The 13,986-nt window shown below is 38.3% G+C and overlaps 1 protein-coding gene and 1 long non-coding RNA gene across 3 annotated transcripts in view; one reads left to right on the top strand and one right to left on the bottom strand.

Annotated features, from left to right (window-relative positions):
* LOC143656974 (uncharacterized) overlaps nucleotides 1–11,330 on the top strand; it is a 54,326-nt gene extending 42,996 nt beyond the window's left edge. Inside the window, exon 3 of the long non-coding RNA XR_013162665.1 lies at nucleotides 4,839–11,330. This is a non-coding gene — a long non-coding RNA (uncharacterized LOC143656974). The remainder of the gene's footprint in view (nucleotides 1–4,838) is intronic.
* The window catches only part of CADPS (calcium dependent secretion activator), a 494,336-nt gene that overhangs the window by 343,296 nt on the left and 137,054 nt on the right, over nucleotides 1–13,986 (bottom strand). The window lies entirely within an intron of this gene.

The raw sequence follows: 13,986 nt of genomic DNA, 5'->3' as shown, positions 1-13,986 counted from the left end.
AGGGATCCTGCATGCTGCATTCCCCACTGCATCCCCAGCTCCCGGACAGCATCTAGTATGTGACAGACACTCAGTCCATGTGGAATAAAGTATGACTGACAGTTGCTTTATCACTAATTGTGCATCTAGTCTTACACATCTAATTCTGTTCTCAACTCACTTTTCTATGAGGCTTTGTTGGTCTTATTGTAATCAAGACAGCATTTTAAGATGGAAAAGCAATGCCTATCCATCTAAGAGTGACACGATAAAGTAGCTGATGTTTCTCAATGACAAAAAGATTAGAAGACAAAATACATACTTTTCTGTGAAAAGGATTTTAAAGCACTGATAAAAAGCTAACGAGTCTCCAATCTGTTAATTGGAAACATTATCTGAATTATCATTCTACATTTGCTAATAGTTTCCTGAGAATAGATATATTTCCACATTTATAGTTTTGTTTCACTGTACCTTAGAAGAGGACAGTGACCTTCAGGTCACAATTTCCTGTTACATATGGTATTTATTTGGTTTCTCTATAAATAAAGCTATTTTTCTAGTAAAATATTGCCTATTCATTAAAATAAATTGATAGAATAAGTTAGGCATATTCTGGCTTTAAACAGTTCATTCTACATGTCAACAACAATTCTGGCCAAAGGTGCTGTGGTAGGTTCAAAAGTAACCACAATCTTTAATACCTGGTTATAACCGCACTATTTGCAATGTCACTGTAGCTCTTTGCATCAAGAGATGGAATCTGTTTCTCCTCCCCTTGAATATTAACTGGCCTTGTTATTTCCTTTGGTCAAGAGAATACAGTGGAAGTAACAGTGTGACAATTCTGAGCCAAGCGTCAAGAAGTTTTATGCTTTTCCATTCTCTTACTTAGAAATCTGTCCAGAATTCATATGAAGAAACCCAGGGTATGAGACCATATGTAGGATAGCTGAATCTTCTCAAGTGATGTACTTCTAGATTAACCTATGCCAAATAGAACAGAGCTGCCTACCAGACTCACAGTTGACAATAGTTACATAAGTGAACCCAGCCAAGAACCAGAAGAACCACTTGGTTGACCTGAAATAATAAATGCTTACTGTTTTAAGCCATTGAGTCTGAGTAATTTGTTATACAGCAGTAGCTAGCTGATACACAAATAATGGCAGCAGTAAAAGAAATGTATCTCTTATGAAGGCAAGGGCTTTGAAGCTTTCTAACAATTCTTGTTTTCCTGACCTTCCTAGTAAATAAGAATTTCAGACATCCTGATCTCTCATCTAGTTCCCAAATCTATTCAGATTCCATCCTCATTCTTAGGTAATTAGCAAAATCATTTAGCTTATGTTCCTAAACCTTTACACCAGCCAACCTATCTTCTCTTTCCTTTGAATAGCATAGAAGGAGTGCTTTAAAATGAGAAGATCAACATTAATGCCAGCAAACAATTGCTTAAGCAAAGTAGTACAGTACAGGAAAGTGGACAATTCAGGTTCTGTGCTGGTTTGAAAGGATGTATGTCCCCTAGAAAAGCCATGTTTTAATCTAAATCCCATTCATAAAGGTAGAAAATCCTTATTCAATACTGTGTGTTTGAAACTGTAATCAGATCATCTCCCTGGAGATGTTATTTAATCAAGTGGTTGTTAAACTGGATTAGGTGATGACAGGTCTCCACCCATTTGGGTGGGTCTTGAGAAGTTTCTGGAGTTCTATAAAAGAGGAAATATTTTGGAGAAATAAAGAGATTCAGAGAGAGCAGAGAATGCTGCAGCACCATGAAGCAGGGAGTCCATCAGCCAGCAACCTTTGGAGATGAAGAAGGAAGACGCCTCCCTGGGAACTTCATGAAACAGGAAGCCAGGAGAAGAAGCTAGCAGATGATGCTGTGTTCACCATGTGCCCTTCCAGATGAGAGAGGAACCCTAACTGTGTTTGCCATGTTCCTTTCCAGATGAGAGAGAAACTCTGAACTTCATCGGCCTTCTTGAATCAAGGCATCTTTCCTTGGATGTCTTAGATTGGACATTTCTATAGACTTGTTTTAACTGGGACATTTCCTCAGCTTTAGAACTGTAAACTAGCAACTTATTAAATTCCCCTTTTTAAAAGCCATTCCATTTCCAGTATATTGCATTCTGACAGCTAGCAAACTAGAACAGGTTCTATATAGAAAATGATAGAGATAAAAGAAGAGATTCCAGATTAAGACAGTTGCAATAGTAAAGAGAGTTGATAGTTACTATTAGAACCCTACAATAGTTCTATAGTTTTACGTTTCTAACCAGTGGTCTGCTACCGTATAATGTACACTTACTTTAAATGGTTTTTATGTTAGTCACATATTACACATCCCCAAACTCACTGACCTATATACCAACAAACATTGGTTGTCATGCTCATGGGTCTGTGGCTTGTCTGGGTTCTGCAGATCTAAGCTGGGTTTGGCTGCTGGCTTTATTTTGAGTCGCTTTAGACTGTTGGTTTAATAGATTTGGTTTTAGATTATTCAGCTCAGTGCAATTCTGCTTCACATATGTTCTACTGAGCACCAGGCTAGAGTAGCAACAACTACATTGGGCATATTCTTCTCTTGGAAGATCACCCAAATCTAACAGTAGCAAGAGCCAGCATATGAGCATATTCCATGCTCTCTGCTCTTCAAATCTGCCAACAACTCAGGGACAGAGAAAGTGCAATGGCTAGACTCAAAGTTGAGAGATGGAGAAATTCATTCAATGCACCGTAATGCCACAGCAAGGCCTTTTATTCTAATACAGGGGAGTGAAGAATTGGGACCAATTATTAAAGCAACCATGTTATCCTTATCATACACCTTCTTCTGTATTCTTGTCCCACAGTGCGTGAAAGAAGATAGCAGCCATCTCAGATAATCTCTCCTCATTCAGTCTAAATTATCTCCTCATCATTCCAATCCAGCTCAGCCTCCTCTGCAGGGTGGCCACTGATTTATCAGGTCCATTGTTCTCTGAGATCTTCAAAGTCCTCCAGTTTCTAAAGCTTACACCACTGTGCCACCCCCCCCCCCACCTGCCACTTTTTCTACTACCATGACCAACAGTCCACTTTTATGAAACCCCCAGAATGTGGGAGGCTATTATTCTTTTTTCTACCTGATAGTTTTTAATATCCCTGTTTTATAGAGAAGTTAATTGTTTACTAAAGGGTACACAGACAATAAGTGGCTAAGCCTGGATTCGTACCCAACTGCGTCTATAAAATGTGATAGCTCTGCCACATGGCACTGTCTCTATGTACTAGAACTTTCTATTGTGACACATACTGACTTCATATTGTAGATGGGTTTTGTTCCCATATTAGTTTTATTCCTTCAAAATACAGTGCATATTTCTTGAAGGCGAGGATCTTGTTTTGTACTTGTTCAGATTTTTCCTTAGCACAGCTTGACTAATTGTTTGATTTCAAGAACTGACTCCAAAACGCAAGCCCAATCCCAAACATCATCACTCATCAGAATGAAACTTTACCAGGACATGGGAAATTGCTGAACTAATGGGAACTAATATGAACTACCACCAACCATGCTATTAGAAGGGAATATCATGATTCCCACTTATATGCACAGAACCTGAGGCTCACACAGGTTAAGTGACTCACTAACAGACAGGAAGTAGTAGAGCCTGAGCACAAACCCTAATCCCTAAGAGCCCACTTTTCAGAAATTAGCGTTCATTGTTTAACTTCTATACAATATGAGGGTTAAATTATAACTCTGGTCAAAGTTTTGGCTGTGAAATTTTAAAAAAACCCTGGTAAACGTCTACTCATACACCAAGTCTTGGCTCAAGTGCTAATAATAATAGATAATAATGAGCATTTATACTTTTTGTATTGCATATATGTCAAGCATGGCACTAAGTGATTCATTCACTACCTTTATGATAGCCTCACTATACATGTGGTGAAGTATATTCTGTTATTATTCCCATTTTACAAGTGCACTGATGCTTAGAGAAGTGAACTATCTAAGATTTAAAGTGGTAAGGAGCAGAGCCTATATTGAATCTAGTATATTAAGAATATGACATTGCCTATTTGGCTTTTCTATTACATAATGACTCTGTCTTCAATTTCAACATTGCAAACAAGCTTCACTTCCCACTGTTCATGAAAGGATGCACTGAGAGGGTTTTTTTTTTTTTGTATTTTGTAATCAAAAGATAAGACCTCAGAGCTGTAGGTGAATTGTTTTGGAAAGCAAATAATTATTTCTGTGTGATATGATAATTATTTCATTCAGGGCTTGGCAAACTATAGCCTATTGGCCAAATCTGATGGCTGCTGTTTTTATAAATCAAGTTTTAGTGGAATCAGTCATGCCAATTTGTTTATGTAGTATCTCTGACTGCTTTTGCTACAAAGAAAGAGTTAAGGAGATTCTACAAAGACTGAATGTTATGCAAAGCTGAAAATCTTTATTACCTGGAACTTAACAGAATGATATAGCCAACTCATTGTTTAATTATTAGTTTAAGCACTTTATTGACTAACGACTTGCAGATTTTTAAATTTAAATTTTCATAGATGCTTTTGTGGGTGATCTTTTTCTAAAGGGCAACTTTTATTTGATTCTGGGGTCACTGGATATGCAGAAAAGGGTTAGCTGAGCAGTCCTGGGCTGCTTAAACTCTACATATCCCCAAGAAAGCCTGTTTTCAGGATGGGCTTGTGGCAAGCGCCCAGGAGTCGAGCCTCTGGAATATGCTCCCCAATAAGTGTTTTTGAATGCTGAGGCCTTGGGCCATGTAGTACTAGTCAGATAAGATAATTTCATCTAAAATACAACTTATGGTAAATGTCTGTTTTTGCTCTAGGTGCTGGAGTCTGAGTAGCTACAGTGACTCACACAGGTGCTGCATGTTCATGTGATTGATCCCGGCTAAAATCCCTGGACACAAGGCTCAGCCCAGCCTCCCTGGTTGGCCTCTCTTGGCAAATGTTGTCACACATCATTAAGCATGTCCATGTGACTCCACTGGGAGAAGACACCTGGAAGCTTGCACCTGGTTTCTCCTGGACTTCGCCCCATGTGCCTGTTTGCTCTACTGATTTTAATGTATATCCTTTCACTGTAATAAGCCATAGCCATGCATTTAGCATCTTTTCTGAGCCCATGAGTCTATCCAGAGAATCATCAAGGCTGAAGGTGACCTTGAGGATCCCTAACACACTGCTCGCATGTAATAAAGTGCTCATGTTGCAAAGACAAAGCATCCACTTTTTCAAGTCATCCACTGACCAGATAATCATAAGCACTGCCATTAGACAAGAAGGACAATCATTTCTTATCCTTCATGCTTTGAAGGCTGTGAGGCTTTCAGTATGTTTTCAAAAATTAAATCAGGAGACACCTGCACTCATATGACAGAACCTAAATGGGTGAAGCAAACAAACCTAAACAGTCTGAACTGAATAAAGACAGGCCCATTAAAATCACAATTAGCCAATACACAGAACTGAGTCTTTTACTAACTTTTCTTTTCTTCCAATAAGTTTTAGGAGAAAGAAGTTATAGGAAAACAGATTCACAGATTTAGTAAAATGTACACGTATCTACCTTCGTAAGGTATAGACAGGATCAATAAACTTTCTACTTATTTTCTGAAATCTTCTTTGGCTGTGGAAAATCACTACCATTTCCAGTGGCTAAGATTAAAAGTTTGTCTTTGGAGTCATATAACCATGAGTTCAAATCCCATCTTTTCAGCTGACTGTTTGCCCTCAGATAAACCGCTTAACTTCTCTGCGTTTCAGTCTTCGTATTAAAGTGCAGGTAAAAATTTCTGCCTTACAGCCTTGTTGCAAGTTTTAAATATGATAATTTAATAAGGTACTAGGCCTGGCACTTAGTAAATGATTAGTATGTGGTAGCTGTTATCATTGTTCAAACTGAGAATCAGAGATCACGAAGCCTCCATTGACTGAGAATACATGATAAAGGATTAATGCAGAATCATTCACTGCTCTGTCAGGAGAGGAAACAAATATATTTTATACACATCGTCAGCAAGGATTGAAACAAAAAGGATTAACAGCAAAATCTGAACAGTACAATACACTCTACTTCCCAAACTTCTACTAATACTAGGTCTGAATTATTGCGGAAGCAAGAAGGCTGCATGTTAGAAGAAAAAGGTAAATACAAATCATAACCATGGGAAGGATGGACTAGTGAAACATGTTAGGAGGCTGCTAAAATATTTCTATTTGCAAGTCTGTGCTAGATGGTTTCCAACAGGTTTCATCATTTGGTGAAAAATGGTAAAAGTAAAAAAAATACTATTTCTGTATGTCCTTATCTGAAAGTAAACCTCTTTAATGCCTTTGATTATACTTTTGTGGTTCACTGCTTATGAAAGGACTTTAAACAAAAGAACATATTTATGATTTCATTTTGGCATTACAGGACAGATTCCTAAAATATCTATAGCAGTTTTGAAGGCTGCATAGAAAATACCCAAATTCCCTATCCTCAGATACAAGATACTGTTTGTCTCACAATTTCAACCTTCCATTGCAGTTATTTTCTCAGCAATAGTAGGGGCAGTCAGATACAGTTATTTGGCAATGTTTACAGGAAGAACTAGGAGAGAAGCACAAGTAAAAATCTTGAAGGGATTGTCACATAATTGTTGCTTTGGGAAATGAAATACTGCTATCTGACCCTGTATTCCCTATACTTTTAATGCACTCTTATTTTGGCCCTACCACATGTTTACACGTGCATTGTATACTCTTCCCACATCTTGAGAATGCTTAAATTAAAGTACATCTGGCAAGCAAAGTCATTTAAAACAGCAGTTCATAAAATATCTAATGACTGCCAGAGGCAGCACAAGACTTTAGAAAGACAAGATTTAATTTTGGCCACTCTTCTTTCAGCCATGTGGTGGGAGAGGCAGGTTGAGAGTGAGCAGAGGGGGAGTGTATGTCTGGAAGAACACTGGAGACCTCAGGTGATATACACACTATAAAACAGTAGTATCAAGCAGTTGGATTCAGGTCTTGAACTGATATGCCTTTTTCCATCATGCATTTTGCTTCAGTAAGAAAACAACCGAACACACCCCCTTGTGGAATGTTGGCATTTAAGCTACACAAGGCCACAAATACCCTGGACTCTGCATTTGATGACTTAATCAATACTGAAGTGAGCATCTATTTTGGGTCAGGAATTGTGCTAGGTGTTGGCCATACAGTGGTGAATGCGAAAGGCATGGCCCCTGCCCTCGTGGACAGAGTCCAGTTGGGTGGGTGGGGAAGACAGACAATAACAGAGTAAATAAGTACGTAAGGTAATTTCAGATTGAAATATTGGCTTTGATGGTAATAAATAGGTAGTTTATAAAAAACAGAGAGAGGACAATTTGTTCTGGTTTACTAGCTGCCAGAATGCAGTATACCAGAAACGGAATAGCTTTTAACAAGGGGAATTTACTAAGTTGCTAGTTTACAGTTCTAAAGCCAAGAAAGTGTCCAATTAAAACAAATCTACAGAAATGTCCAATCAAAGGCATCCAGGGAAAGATACCTTGGTTCAAGAAGGCCAGTGACGTTCAACGTTTCTCTCTCAGCTAGAAGGGGACATGGTGAACATGGCGGCATCTGCTGGCTTTCATGTGGCTCTACCAAAAAGGACTCTCTCCAAAATGTTTCCTCTTCTAGAGGATTCCAGTAAGCAACTCCACCTTCAGTGGGTGGAGACACACCTCCATGGACATCATCTAATCAAAAGTTACCACCCACAATTGGGCGGGTCACATCTTCATGGAAACAATCAAAATGCTCCCACCCAGCAATACTGAATGAGGATTAAAGGGCATGGCTTTTCTGGGGTCCACCACAGACTCAAACCAGCACACTATTTCAGACAGAATGGTGAGAGTGAGCCTCTAAGGGTTACATTTAAATTGACATGCGAAAGAGCCAGCCATTCCATGAGCAGCGGGATAGGTGAAGAACATTGGTGGCAGACAACCCTTAGATGACCCCAAATGAGTCCCCTTCCCCAAATGAGTGTGGATAGAGCCTGTGACTTGTCTCTAACCAATAGAAGATGACAAAAATGAAGAGGTTTTGTGTTTGTAATTAAAGTCTTCTATCAATTAACTTTAAATTAATCTAAAGGGAGATTTTCTTGAGTGGGTTTGACTTAAAAGTGAGACTAGAAATAAGAGATTTGAAACAGCAAAGAATTTCTCTATTGTTGGATTGAGGAATTCCAGAACTGCACAGACATAAGTTGTGCCAACTACAGGGAGGTGGGCAGCAGATTCTTCCCTCACTGAGCCTCCAGACAAGAATGCAAGTCAGCCAACACCTTGATTTCAGCTTTGACATCCAGAGCTGACAACCCAGGTAATTGTGCCTGGACTTAAGACCTACAGAAACTGTGAGATAATAAATTAATATTATTTTAAGCTGCTAACTCTGCAGTAATTTGCTGCATAGTAATACAATGAGAACAAACACAGAACCTCATGCTGAAGAACAGTACATCTTTGGAAAGTGTGTAGTGATCAAAGGAAAAAGATAGTGAAGAGTCAGATCATGGGCCATTCTATGACAAAGCAAGAAAGATTGGGCTTTATCCTCAGGACCTAATGTGCTGTTGAATGCACAGTAAGTGCTTAAAAAATAACTGTTGAATGAAGGAAGGAATAATGAAATTATATTGCTAAATAATGGTGTCTGATACTATTAAATGGACATTGCCAAAAAAACTCTCAGGTTTTATAATACATGTCTTCACTAGACACTTTATTGAAAGACCACTAAGTATAAAGAGCTGTATTATTATTAAAGGGCCAAGAAAAGAGATTATGAAAAGAACCTTCCCCCAGAAGCAAATCCTCAGCCAACAGATCCACTGGAAACGACTGAAGAACGAAAAAGTTAAGAAGTCATATGGAGATTATAGGCTCCATAATGAGGCAGGGACACAGCCCAGCAATCTGGGTCACAGCGGAAGGCTTGATAATTTGAGGTTTCTCTTCAGAGTCTAATAAACTATCTGAAAAGCTGCCAAGATCTAATCAAGTTCAAGGAAGATAGCACAGTAATAAGATCACCATATCAACCAAGGAAACACTGATGACGGTTTGGAGGAAAGGATATGAAATATTAAGAAAATTAGCGGTTCAATAATGATGGGAATTTAATATTGAAAATGCAGAGGTGTTTGCAGATAGGGAAATTATATTCTATGTGTCTCTGGTCAAGTCTTCTAGACTTATCAAAAAAATCGCTAGAAATTCAAAGAGGATAAATGAAAAGAATAATGTCACCTCTGATTAGCTGGAGCATGAATGGATGTTATCCCGCTGTGCACCAGACATAAACGATGGCTGAAGAGAAGGGTAGCACCGTGCTGCGGACAGTTCCAGGAGTTTAGAGTGAGATCAGTAACAGTACCACTAGAAATGCCAATTTCAAAGAGCAGATTAGAAACACGAGGGGAAAACAGACTTCCTCAGTTCACCGTCCTCTGCATTCTCTTGGAGATGAGCAGGGTTGCTTTACTAAGAATTTATTTGCATTTAAAAAGATTTCAAAATGTAGTCTTGCCTCCTTCTAAGACACACCACATGGTCATTTTTCAAGGGAAAATGTACACTTGTTTTAGAACGAGAAGATTAAGGGTAACTAGTAGAGTTTATCAAGGAAGCAGAGGTAGAGGGAGCAGCAGACACCCGGCACAACTGGATAGCAAACTGACGCCAAGTTGGGAATCACCAAAGGAAAAGAGGAGAGACACTGCTTGTATTTTTAAATGTTTTGAAGTATGGTACTGCTGCTTTACATTTTCTGTAGATGGAATGTAGATCTGTCTTAGTCTCATTTCTCACATGATGTAACCAGTTCTCACAGAAAGAATCTACTCAAAGAACTCAAGGACCCACCAGTTCATTTGCTGACTTACGTTTTAAATTCAACTCAGATGTTCAAGTAGCTACATAATTGCTTCCTCCCAAGAGTCTAAGAAAAATAAAAATAACACTGATTTGGGTAATAAGCATTGCCAATTATTTTGTACTGGATACTCTGTTGAGTATGAGCAAACGCTCTGTGTCACAGATCCTTCCAGTCTCAAATAAACAAAATAGGCTCTTAAAAAATTCCATTTGAAAGCATGGAGGAGGCACTCATTACGTCTTTCTGCTTCCTTCTTATATATTTTGATAGACACAGTACATGTCACAATAGACAACTGATATGCAAGTGATATAATCACTCTTTGATAAATGTCATTTCTCATTTGAGATGAAAACTGAGGTTAGCAGCAGGATCTCATAAAGAAAGGTTATAGGAACTTTCAGAAAGTAGCACCAGAAATCAGATTACAACTTCCCTGAGGATGCAATATGCATAAAAGGGGAAAATTATGCATGCTTCTGGTGTTGGAAGCACCAAGGAATCACTGCGTGTTGTAAGGAGAAGGTCAAGGAAAAACAAAACAAAATTTAAGCAGGGCAAGGATGAAAGTGATATGACTTCATTTCTGCGCTTATGAGTTGATGGAATTTTGCAGAGCTGAGAGTAGTCTATGAGAAAGCAAGTAAGTGAATCCATAATTTCTGACAGCTGGTTTCAGAATGCTTGAGAAGTACAGTGTTCTCATACAGTCTGCCGGCAAGGGGAAAGGAATGAGGAAAATTATACCTACACTTTGCTGCCTGGCTAGGCAGATGTCCTGTGAAAGCTGTTCTGGTCAGTGTGGGGCTCTTTTCTGGATGGCATCAGAGAACTCTGCCCCACCAATCTCATGATGTCAGAGCAGGGGTAGCCCCAGCCATGTCTCCCCCATATGAGATGACACAGGAGGGCAGGTGAAAATGAAAGGTTTCTATTTAATGTTGATGTTTTCATTTAAAGTGTATCATTGAAAAACTAGTACTTCAAAGCTATGATAAAGATGAACTTGAAAAACTGAATTGACTTAATAAGAAATATTAAATAAAGTCATATAGGTGATCCACAGAAATGACAAAAATCTTGACAGTAGTATGTTAATGACTGAAGCCTAGGAAATTAAATAATTTCCTCTTGTCCCAATGTTTTCATGATTTCTTTATTGAATCTATAGGTATTTGTTTCCATTTTCAAAATAACTGTATTTTTAAGGCAGACGATGTGGTGACATAGAAAAGCACAAACGAAAATCATCAAAATCAGCCATGATGCTACCAGCTAAAGCCAAACACAAATAATATTTTGTTTCTTGCCCTTCCAGTACTTTTCTATGCTTTTAGTTTTTCATAAAAATGATATTGTATTCACATAGTTGGATTTTCCACTTAGCCATATCTAATGAACATTTCAAATGTTAATGTTAAAGCTTGCTTCTTTTTTATTGACTGAAAAGTCTTCATATGGTTAAATAAAAAATTAATTAATTAATTCCCTCTTCTTGGGAATTAAGATTGCTTCCATTTTCTTTTTCTTTCTGCCATGTGTAATGAACATCCTTGGACTTCATATCCTTGTACGTACCTTGATGAATTCCTAGAGGTGGGGATGCTGTGTCAAAAGCTTTGTCCATTATGAAAGTTTGTTGCTGAAAATTGATAAATTTCAGAGAGGTCCAACAATAATTTATTCCAACACTAAATTATGAGAATATCCATTTCTTTAATTTTGCAATATATTATTATTACCAATATTATCTTTCTCTTGAATATTTTATTGGACAGCAACATATTTATTAAACTTCTTTAGATTACCTGGAACATTTTTTTAAAAAATCAGATGTTCAGAACTCAATTGCATGTTTTCTTTTCAGTATTACCTGCATATGCTCTTTGTCCTTATTTCAATTGTGGTGAAACACAGAAGCAATAACGAAACTACAGAAATGAGCATAGAGAAGCCTAAGAACTGCAGCAAATACCCCTGCCCCAGGCAGTCCTTTCCTTTAGCTTTCTTGTAACTCTTCTGGCTAAGGGGACAATCATAATCATGGGGGGAGAGAGAGCGATATTCTAATATTATATTTTTTCTAAGTTATGGAAAAGATGTTGAAAATAAAATGAGTTGAATAAATTAATTTTGGGGTAAAAGTGAAATATGGTCCTGACATATGACTCTACTCAATAAGTTCAAGAACACTGAAATAAGACAAGGATTGTCATAGCAATTGATTAATTCTAATGCTACTGATGTTTGAGCAAGAGCAGAAAATATTCATCATAAACTGTTGCAATAAGAGCAAAAATTAACTCCTAGAATCATTTTGTGCCTAGCAGGCTTTGGAACATTTGGTTATCACTGTATTCTGAATCACCTGGGAGGGTGATTTTCAATGTTTGAAATGATGATAACCCACTTTCTGGTGGTAGGAAATGTTACTATAGTGGTAGCAAAGGTGATACACACATGTCTACCCTATTCTAAAAGTGCCACATGAGATAAAGTAATATGTTAAATTAAACCAATTAAATTAATTTTATATTGAGATTTATTTGAGAATTTCAAAACACTTCTTGAGCTGATCAAAGAAGCCTTTTACCTCCAGGTTGACAACCAGTGTTCTGAATTGCAATTGGCTGAGAAGAAAGTAAGATATGAAGAATATTTTTGAATTCTACAAAATTTATCTTATTTTCTACAAAATTTGCATACCTACTATGTGCCAAAAAGTGTTTATTGCATTGGGGATATTGGCAGATGAGGCAATGAAGAATTGCCACCCCTATGAGGTTATCATTTTGGAAAGGATGGATTGGGAGGGTGAGTCAGATAATAGGTATGAATACATCAGCAAGACAATGGAAAATGGTGAAAGGCTGTGATGGAAAGAGAATAAGGTTCAAAGTGAGCTGGTGAGGTGTAACACAAGGAGGGACTTTAGATGGGGTGGGGTCTTGGAAGATCTCTTGGAGAATGTGACACTTAAGCTATCATGCAATGGTCTTGACAGAGAACATCCTAAGCTGAGGGAAAAGCAAACACAATGTCCCAGAAGTGGACACCACTTGTAGGTGTTGAGGAAGCAGGAAGAAGATGAGTAAAGAAGCGGGGAAAGTGGTATGAACAGGACTGGCTCATGTACTGCATTCGAGCCATAGTGAGGAGTTGGGAGGTCATTCTGAGGATGATGGACACCTCTGGGAGTTTTTGAGCAGATGAATGACACGATGAAATTTACTTTTTAAAAAGACCACTCTAGTGAACTGTGGCGGGTACATTATGGGGGTTGAAAAGGGAGGCAGGGTTCCCAGTTGGGTAGATGCTGTAGCTATCCAGCCAAGAGATGCTGGTGGCTTGAACTAGGGAAGAGCTGTGGAGGCAAAAGAAGATACCCTCAAAATACCACAGTTCTCATGTTAAACATTTATGACACAGTTCGGGTATTCTCAGTTGACTTCTTGTCCCTTCCACTGTAATACAGTTTAATTGTTACCATTTGTAAGGCACTCTGTGTTGCTTTGGGCTAAATTTATACACACTGGATGCTTCTAATAACTTCATCCCAAGCTTATATGGACTAGTGAGGGGCCATACTAGGATTCACCCAGGTATGTCTGATTCAGAGCAAGGAGCTTCTCTTAGCCAATACGTTATAGTCATCTATTTTATATACCTTAGAGGGCGGAGTTGGCCTAGGGAAACCAGAGAATAGCTGAGTTTCTCCAAGAGTTCTAAGAAGAGGAAAGGCAGCAAAATGATCAGGAAAGGAGGTTCGAGTTTAACCTGTAGATTCCTAGTCGCTACACGGGGGCTGCAGAATCAGAATCTCTAGGGTTAGAGGCTCAGAACAGAACACTAAAAAAATGGTCCCAAATGACTCTCACTAAATTTTGCAAGCAACTGCAAAATAGGCACTCAATAAACATTTGTTGAATGAATGAATATAATGGGAAAGTTTGGCTGGAAATAAGGATCTAGGGTACCTTCTTCCACAATGCACTCATCCAGAAGAAATACAGGCTTATTCTGGGGTGAGGCCAAGCTAAGCCTCAG

The sequence above is a fragment of the Tamandua tetradactyla genome, chromosome 15 (genome assembly GCF_023851605.1).
Source record: "Tamandua tetradactyla isolate mTamTet1 chromosome 15, mTamTet1.pri, whole genome shotgun sequence".
Lineage (NCBI taxonomy): Eukaryota > Metazoa > Chordata > Mammalia > Pilosa > Myrmecophagidae > Tamandua > Tamandua tetradactyla.
Note: the sequence above shows the minus strand (reverse complement) of the source record. Positions and strands in the feature narration are given on the sequence as shown.